This window comes from Camellia sinensis, chromosome 2 (assembly GCF_055761805.1).
Source record: "Camellia sinensis isolate YWXY chromosome 2, ASM5576180v1, whole genome shotgun sequence".
NCBI lineage: Eukaryota > Viridiplantae > Streptophyta > Magnoliopsida > Ericales > Theaceae > Camellia > Camellia sinensis.
In genome coordinates this window covers 215,071,031-215,080,497 of record NC_138962.1, presented here as the reverse complement: position 1 = coordinate 215,080,497, position 9,467 = coordinate 215,071,031, and positions in this window count along the sequence as shown.

Here is a 9,467-nt window from a genome sequence, read left to right as displayed (position 1 = left end):
GCCGGCTATCTTTTTTTGGCCGACCGACTACTGTGCATCTGCTTTTGCAGATATTTTTGTGCAGCTGGCATACACTTTCACCCCCTCCATACACGTGTATGGAGGGATTGCCCTCTTGTTAGCTTCCTTTGGAAGCTTTACAAGACCATTTTTGTCTACAAAAGAGAGGCTCTTCTCTCTTGTTTAAGGATTAGACAAGTTAGGCATTGTTTTTCAGAGCTTTGAGTTCTAGGGTTAGGGTTTGTATATATCCTATCTCTATATCTCTCTTTCTTGGTGTATTTGTGTGTGCTTTAGGCCTTAGTATTGCACACAAACACCCACTACTGCACCATTCTCTTGGAACTGAGGTTCTAGAGGGTTGTTTTGAAGTTTTGAAGCTGGTTTGGACCTAAGGAGACTACTGGTCCACCATTTGTGAAGAGGGTCTACAAGGGTAAGAAACTTGTCCCTTTTCTCCCATTTTTGCATAGCCTATTTACCTATCTTGCATCTATTTTTTAGCTTAGTGTATAACATATAAAAGTTGTTTTTTTACTTGCTCTAAGTAGTTTCTTAAGGGTGTTTCAAGCTTTGGGGTTGTTTGACCCCTCTTAAGCCTTGAAAGGCTCCATTTTGCTTGAGCTCTGGGACCATTGTATTTGGGCCTCCTCACCACTGACATCTTGAGGGATTTCAGAGGTGAGGATGGTGCCTTGAGGTCCCAAGAAGGAGAGGGCCACCCCCTCTCCTTGTTGTCCTTGAAAAGGGCCATTTTTAGCCTCTTGAGGGAGCATATAGTTTGAGTATGTATTGACCATGCCTTGGCTGATTTTCAGGCTCATTATGTCATAACATAGCATTGTTGTATGTTGGTTTTGGTACACCATGCTTGTCTAGCATACATACCTTGTAATGCCATGATTTGCCTCAATACATGCATAGCATTTAGACTACCATGCTTTTGTGTTTTGGCCAAGATTTGTGAAGCTTATATGCATATTTTCATGTGCTAAGGGACTGTTTTAAGTCATTTGAGTCATCCATGCCTTGCTTTATATAGCTACCATGTAATCCCTCTTGTATGCCTTAAGCTTTGGCCCTTCTAGCATGCCATCCTTGCTTTGTTTCAGTGGTTTGGAACCACTTAACATGTTATTTCAGACCTCATGACGTGCCCATATGCTTACATTTGATCCCCCTTCAATGTGTTTAAAGGTTGTTGCCTTATGCCCCTTGTTTAGGCCTTGGAGTATGCTTGCATTTTTAGACCACTTAGATGGCATCTAAGTACATCCTTAGCTTTGTTTAGGTCTGCATTAGACCTATTTTAAGTCCCTTTGGCCTTGTGAGGCTTGGTTGACCTAGCCTTGGTTTACCTCCCCTTTGGCTTGCCTTAAGTCTTGGACCATTGTTGCATGTTTTGGCTTGCCTTATTTACTTGGTTTGGCACCTTTATAACATGTTTTTCAGAGCTTTATGTGCATGCCATTAATCCATGTTTTGTCACTTTTAAGTGTGCTTAAAGGTTGCATGTTTGATGCTTGAGTGTTGGCCCATTAGCATGTGCATGTGTGTGTGTGTGTGTTGGCCCTCATTTCCATAGCATTGGCTATTGTTTTGGACCTAGTTTAGGGCTGTCCAATTAGTGTAAGTCCCTTCCTTGCATGCCATTCAAATGGCATTACATTATTCCATGGTTGTATGCTTTGGTTGCATGTGTTGCATGCTTAAAAATCACTTGCATTGGGTATGCATCTTCCTGGTCAAGCTGTTAGCATATTTGTATGACTTGCATGTTTGCATGGTTGAGTTGCACATTGCATACTTGATTAGCTTGCATGGATTGCATGCCCAGTGAGCATTGTGCATTGCGTCTCCATGTTACACACTTAGGCTCACATGCTTAGGTTGCATTGCACTAGCATGCATGCTTCGCCTCTTGAATTGCTTGTGATAGAGGTTGAGTTCAATTTGTTTGTTTATGTGCATTGCATGACATTTGAAATGAAAATGCACAACTTGGTCTCTTGGGCCACCACGCATTGAAATGCGCGATTGGTGGTCTGAGAACCAAGGGCTGTATCCCTTTGAGTCACAAACATGACCAGGGATGTGTCGGTGCACACATTCGCTTGAATTGCATTGCCATGCAAAGCTTTGCCCTCTGCTGCTGTCAAATAGGTCCTGCATGAATTTTCGGCCGATCGACTACACAGAGTGCCGACCGACCATCCATCGGTGGCCGATGGATTCATCTTTAGCCGATGACCACCAAATCACAGCCGGTGATGATCCCCTTTGGCCGGTGGCATTCCCAAGTATCCAATGAGAACATCCTGAGACTTTGGCAGTTTTCAGAGGAGTATAGTAGGGAAAACAGAGGCAGCTTGCGCATGGCAGTGGACTTCCGAGCAAGGCCGAGCATGCATTGCATTGGGCTCTTTTCCCGAGGCCGTTTATCGCTTTCTTAGATTAGTTGATTTGCTTAACTAATTTAGTTGGTTTGTTATTCGGGTTGTATTATTCTTTCGGACCCTCCGAGTGAGGGCAATTGTGTAATAAGTGTGGGTGCGTGTATGCATGTCTTCCAACCCCCGCTTCTTTCTCCCTTTTACTTACCTGCGTTGATGGTTAGTATTATGACATGTTTACTTTAGCATATCTTATGCTATGCATGCGTGCATCATTCATCAGTATTGCATGCATCGGGCTCGGCACATCATGCTAACTGCATCGTATTGTAAATCTAACTTGAATACATGCTACTTGCCGCACTTTACATGCCATTTCAAGATTAGCCGAGCCTATCCTAATTGCATTCTGTATGCGTTGCATTAGCCACTTTAACATGGACTTGGATCATGCATGTTTGCTAACATGTTCTTGTTTTGGCACGGAGTACTAGGTAAGCTTTTATGCTTTAGCATCTTACATGAGTGTGAGTGTTTGCCATGACAGCATGCTTACCATGTGGCTAGATGCTTATGTGTTATAAACTGCCTGAATGCCTGTGGGTGAAGGTTGGATTGTTTGAGTTGGAACAACTCGTCGAAATCTGTATTTTAGCCTACTTGCGAGTAGCAAACCTCAAAACGTTTTTCGAAGCAAATGGATATGCAATGCTTTGTTCCAAATTAGACGATCTAGTCTATACTTGTTTGCTGTGCGCATAACATTGTAATTCTAGCCTAATAAATGGAATAAGAACACATAACGTTTTCAAAAACGGATATCACGGTTAGTAGAGGCCGATCTTCAGATCAGGCGAGAGGGGGTGCTCATAGCTAACCTTCCCCAATCGTACCCTAGCTCCCGAGCCGAGGCAACTTTGGTGATGACGGACACGTGGCCTTTGGCACCGAGTCAGGGTTTCCTAAATCCCCCCTTAAAAAATATTTAGGTGGCGACTCTGTATCTGGCAAAGCAGTCCATGTTTGGCACTTCTTTTCTAAAAATCTGTTTTCTCAAAACGATTTGCCAGATTTGGACTCTTTGGTTCAGATTAAGAACCGTGACACAAATTGAGTCCAAACTGTAGCACGAAGGCCTCACGCGGGCGCGTCTACAGTGGCCATTAGGGAGTGGGTTATGTTTGCTGAAGTCAGCAAGTTTAAATTGCAATTGGGTGAGTCTGAAGAGGGTGCAACATTGTTTACTTTGAGTGCTCAACTTATCTTGATTAGCAAAGTTGTAGAGGCACAACAAGGAGACTGTGAAGTAGAGTTGATTCGTGATAGAATCTCCAACGGGAAGGAAGAGAAAGGTTTGAACATTCACTCGAATCAGAGTGTACGCTACCTAGACCGTTTGTTTGTACCTGAATCTTGTGAAGAGGAAGTGCTTTGGGAGTTCCATCACTCACGCCTTGCGGTACACCCGGGAGGCACAAAAATGTACCGTGACCTTAGTCGTCAGTTTTGGTGGAGGGGTATGAAGCGGGATGTCACATCCTTTGTGTCTAAGTGTCTTACTTGTTAACAAGTGAAGGTTAAACACCAGAGACCAACGGGTTTGTTACAACCCTTACCAATAGCCGAGTGTAAATGAGAGCATGTCACCATGGATTTCGTAGTTAGGCTTCCTAGAACACAACGGGGCAATGATGCCATTTGGGTGATTGTTGATAGGTTGTCTAAGTCCACACATTTCATTCTGATGTGTATCGGCGATTCAGTTGAGCATTTGGCAGAGTTGTGCGTAAAAGAGATAGTTCGACTTCGTGGGGTTCCAGTAACTATTGTGTTAGATAGGGATCATCGCTTTATCGCCTGGTTGTGGCAAAGCCTTCAAGAGGCATTGGGGACTAAGTTGACTTTTCGCACCGCTTACCACCCTCAAATCGCTGGGCAGTCGGAACGCACCATTTAGATTTTGGAGGACATGCTTAGAGCTTGTGTCCTAGGCTTCAAGGGATCTTGGGAGGGGCACACACCGTTAATTGAATTTGCCTAAAACAATAGTTATCAAGCTAGTATCGAGATGGCACCGCTTGAGGCCTTGTATGGCCGACCTTATAGATCACCAATTTGTTGGGCCGAGATAGGGGATGCACCGTTGTTGGGACCAGAAATTGTTAGGGAGACAAACGAGAAAGTTGCTCTCATTCGGAAGAGATTAGCTACGCCCAAAGCCGACAGAAAAGTTATGTCGATAAAAGGAGACGACCCTTATCTTTCAAAGTAGGTGACCATGTTTTCCTTAAGATCTCACCTAGGCGAGGTTTGACGAGGTTTGGCAATAGTTTTTTAGGCACTTGTACTTATAGTGGCAACTCCATCGACTCTCTAGCGAAGTACCTTTTGAGGTATATTAAAAGGGTGTAGTGTAGAAGTATACCTATCAATCATTTCCCTAAACACAAATTAACAACCCTGGCCTGAGGGATTGTAGACACCCCATTTTTGACCGACCTAAGACTCAAACGTCATCAACTGAGCGCTCGATGATTGTGCATGTTTGTGCTCGTTTCGAGTTTCCGGAGTTTTCAGCTGAGTGTCTTGCCTCCGGGCCTCTGAACTCTTTGTGTTTTGGCTTGGTTTGTGGACCATGCCTTGTTGACCTTGCCTGGAGGGAGAGAGAGGTCCGTAGACCACTTTTTGTAGTCGTAGACTACTTTTTTCTCCTGTAGGCTAGTTTTCGGTTTCCAGAGCCTTCGGCCGCGTACCTTGTCTCAGGACCGCTTAACGTTCTCCTTTTGGCCTAGTTTTCGGACCATGCCTTGTTGCCTTTGCCTAGAGGGAAATAGAGGTCTGTAGACCACTTTTTGTGGCCGTAGACCACCTTTCCTTCTCATAGACCACTTTTTGTGCTTGTAGACTAGTTTTCGAAGCATCCGGTTGCGCGCCTTGTCCCGTGAACTTTTGTCTTTCATCCTTTTTGGTTTGTTTTTGGCACAAACCTTGTTTTCCTTGCTTGGAGGGTGGAATAAGGGGTGTAGACCAGTTTCTCCCCTTGAAGACCACTTTTCTTCCCTGCTAGCCAGTTTTTTGGTCGACCAGCTGGTCTTGGTGGTCTTTGGACCACCAAAAGTGGTCGGCAGCCATGCCACCACCTTACTTTCTTTGTGCAGACCATTCCTCTCCCTTGCCGACCACTTTGTCTCCTTGCAGACCACTTTCACTGGTCGGCTGACCAGTGCAAGTAGCTAGCCGACCACTTCAATTGGTCACCAGCTTTCCTGCACTTTCTGCAGATATTTTCCACGCCAGCTGTGCCAGCTATTGGGCACAGAAAGCATCCTCCATACATGTGTATGGAGGGATTGATTCAAGCTTCAAGCTTGCTCAACAAGCTTGATGCATGCTTTTCTATAAAAGGGAACCTCCTCCCTCTTGTCTCAGGTTCAGAAAAATTGCTTAGAGAGATATACATACACTTCTATCTTTATATTGCTCCTTTCTCTTCATATTGGTGCTCAAAAGTGCCATTTCTTCACACTTTTGCACACAAACACATAGTGAAACACCTTTGCTTTGGAGCTGAGACACCTTAAAGCTGGTTTTGGAGTTTTTGGATTGCTTTTGGTCCAAAAAAGTTACTGGAGTTGCAGCTTTGAAGTTGTTCTTCAAGGGTGAGTTTCTAACCCCTTAAAGCTTTGTTTTTGGTTAAGCCTTTGGCCCCCTTTGCATGCTGATTTAGGCCTAACTTTAAACTATAAAAAGTTCTGATTTTAAGTGCTTGAAATGTTTGTTTAAGGCTTCTTTGGTGTTGGGGGTGGTCTACTCCCTTGCATGCCTTATTTGCTAGGCTTTTGAGCCATCACTTTAGGCCTTTGGGATCATCTTTATTTGGCCTCTTCACCACTGAATTCCAGAGGAATTTTAGTGGTGGAAAGTGTGTTTTGAGGTCTCAAATAGGAGGGGGTTGTCCCCCTCCCCTCTTCTCTTATTTGTTTGTGTTGATGGCTCATCAAAGGAGCATGTAGCTCTATCTTCTTGAAGCTTTGTTTGGGCACTTTTTTGTGACCTTTTAGACCTGCCATGACTCTGTTTTTGGCTATCGTGGTCACCCCTTGCATGCTTCTTGTATGTGTAGTGTAATCCTACTTATGGCTCATCAAAGTAACATGTTTGTTAAGCTTGTTTTGGCTCCATCTTAGCATGTCTTAAGCATTATTTCAGCATGTTATAGCTCTGTTTTGGGTTGATTTGATAGCCTCTTGCATGCTCCTTGCACTTGTAGTGCAATTCCACTCACTAGCCTAACATCCATCATGCTTTAGACCATCATTCGAGCATGATTTTGGCTCAACTCCAGGAAGCTTTTACTCATGTTTTACCATGCTTAGCTTTGTTTTATGTTGTTTTGGTCATGCATGACTTCCTTTGTATAGCCATAGTGCATTCTTGCTCACTAGCTTTGAGTTTCCAAGTCATTAGCATGCATTGCTTGGGCCATTTGCATGATTTGGCATCAATTGATATGTGATTTCAGAGCATGTTTCACTGCCATGTCCTCACATCTCTCACTCTTTCAATGCTTTGGAGGGTTAGTGCTTTATACCTTAAACATGAGCCATTATGTATGCCATCTTGCCTAAACTTGTGGGCTATCATTTCAGTGCGGTTTTTGGTCTTGTTTTGCCATGCCAAAACTCTGATTTTTGTTAGTAAAGTCATCTCATACTTGGTTTTGGTAGGTATAGTGTAATCCTTCTTATTGGCCTTGCATATTCCATGCTTCATGCCCTTCATGCTAACATGTGTTAGCTCTAGTCCATACATATTTTAGCATCATTTTGACATGCTCTAGGACTGTTTTGGGTTGCCTTGGCCATATGGTTCATGTATTGCATAGCTGTAGTGCAATTGGCCTTGCTAGCCTTGAGTTTTGAGCCTCCTAGCATGCTTCATTTGTGACATGTGCATGATTTGGCAGCATTTAACATGATATTTCAGAGCATATAGCGTTGTCATATTCTCACTTCTTTCACTCTATGAGTGTCTGTCACACCCCAAACTTGCCCCTAAAAGTTCGGGCATGACCCATTCAGAAAGAGACATATAACCTGGTGTACATAGCATATGGGGCCTTATCGGAAGCGTAAAATATTGAAAGAATAATAAGCTAAACAAACTCCATTGAGCTATTTCTAATATGTCAGGATCTCATACATCACATGCACCATAATAGACCGATAAAGTCCAAAAATATTCCTTAGCAGTATTTATACACAATCTCATATACAGACCCAGCCCTATAATCGGGCATGTAACAAAAAACTGTTGAAGTTATATACATACAACCTTGGAAGGATAGCCAAGAAGTAAGCCAATTATCTTAACAAACTTCACAAAATAAGTGGCCTCGTGAGTGCTAAGAAACATGAAGGTTGACAAAGAAACCGGGCGTCATGGTTTAGGATTGACCACCTGGTTGGTTGCCTACAGAAATAGACATAACAGAGAGTGAGCCGGGCTCAGTGAATAGTAATACATAAATGAAACAATGCTCAACTTGAAACATGACATATATCAATATATATGGAAGTGCAGAGGTCACATAATTAGCCCGATTCTGTGTTCATCTTATAACGGCCTTAGGCCCAATCTTGAACATAACAGTTGGCATATCACATCTTAAATCATAATGGCTTAAAGCCCTTGAACATGGTGGCATAATGCCCTTGAACATGGTGGCATGATGCCCTTAAACATGGTGGCACAAAGCCCTTAAACATGATGGCACAAGGCCCTTAAACATGAGTGGCGTTACGCCCTTGGATAATTTGGCACTAAGCCCTTGAATATACTTATGCGAACTCAAGAGGTGTCTCACACGGATTCTAGAGGTGGCTCACATCGTAGCACTTAGTTCCGTGTAGCACTTTGTTTCATATCATAACAACTTACATTGAATGGCCGTAGGCCCAGAGTCTTATAGAAGGAAGGTATTTTATCTTTCCCATTTCTTTCTTTACATACTTGGAACATACTCGAACATTAACATACATACTTGAAATATGAACATAGTTGCATACTTGAAACATTAACATAGTTGCGTAACCGAAATGCTAATGAAAATCATTAGCCATATGTAAAGCGGATAATGATATTACTACTCACAGTGTTGTAATGATGTGTTTGTTCCTCCCGGAGTGTGCCCTGCACACATTCAACCTTTACAATTTGGTTTCCTTTTCATATCAGATTACTTTCTGTTTCGTTTTACTTCGAAGAAATTTATACATATTAAAAGGCATCAAATACATATTTCGACAACATTAGAGGGTTCTACACGCAAAACGGAGCGATCCACGTTTTTCAGCATGGGCCGCACGTGCGGCTGTGAGCCCCGCACGTGCGGCAAGCTCTCCCGCACGTGCGGCAAAATGTCCCGCACGTGCCTTTTAGACAGTGGCCAAGCCCCTGTTTTTCACCATTTCCCGCATGTGCGGCCATGACTCCCGCACGTGCGGCAGCACCTCCCGCACGTGCGGCCATGACCCCCGCACGTGCGGCGATTCTGCCCAAAATTGTCCGAAAATTCTTACAAAATCCTAATCTTTTGGTACATCCTCACAAGGCTCAATTTAACATTTTAGTTGATAATACATAGCCTAAAATTCATGTTATAAAGGCTTCAAATACATACATTAAACTAGATAAACACTAGTTCTTGAATTCTTAACTATAATCAAATTTCCTTTTTGCATCAACATCACATATACCATCACATATATATATATAAGGTAAGTTCTTCATGATCTTCCATGAGAAAGTAAGAAATCAAAGCTAATTTCTCTACATACATACATAAGCAACTTAATTCAAACTCATCCAATGGATAAAACATGATCCAATCACACTTTGGGTTCAATTATCATGGTTGTATCACCCTCAAATTCAAGAGAGGAATTATGAGAGATAGACAAACTTACCTTGAGTTGAGATCTCCCAAAGTCTCTCTCTAAGTTATTTAATCTCTAGCCTTTATTGAAACTCCCTTCTCATTTCTCTCTACTCTTACTATCCTTTTCCAGGGAA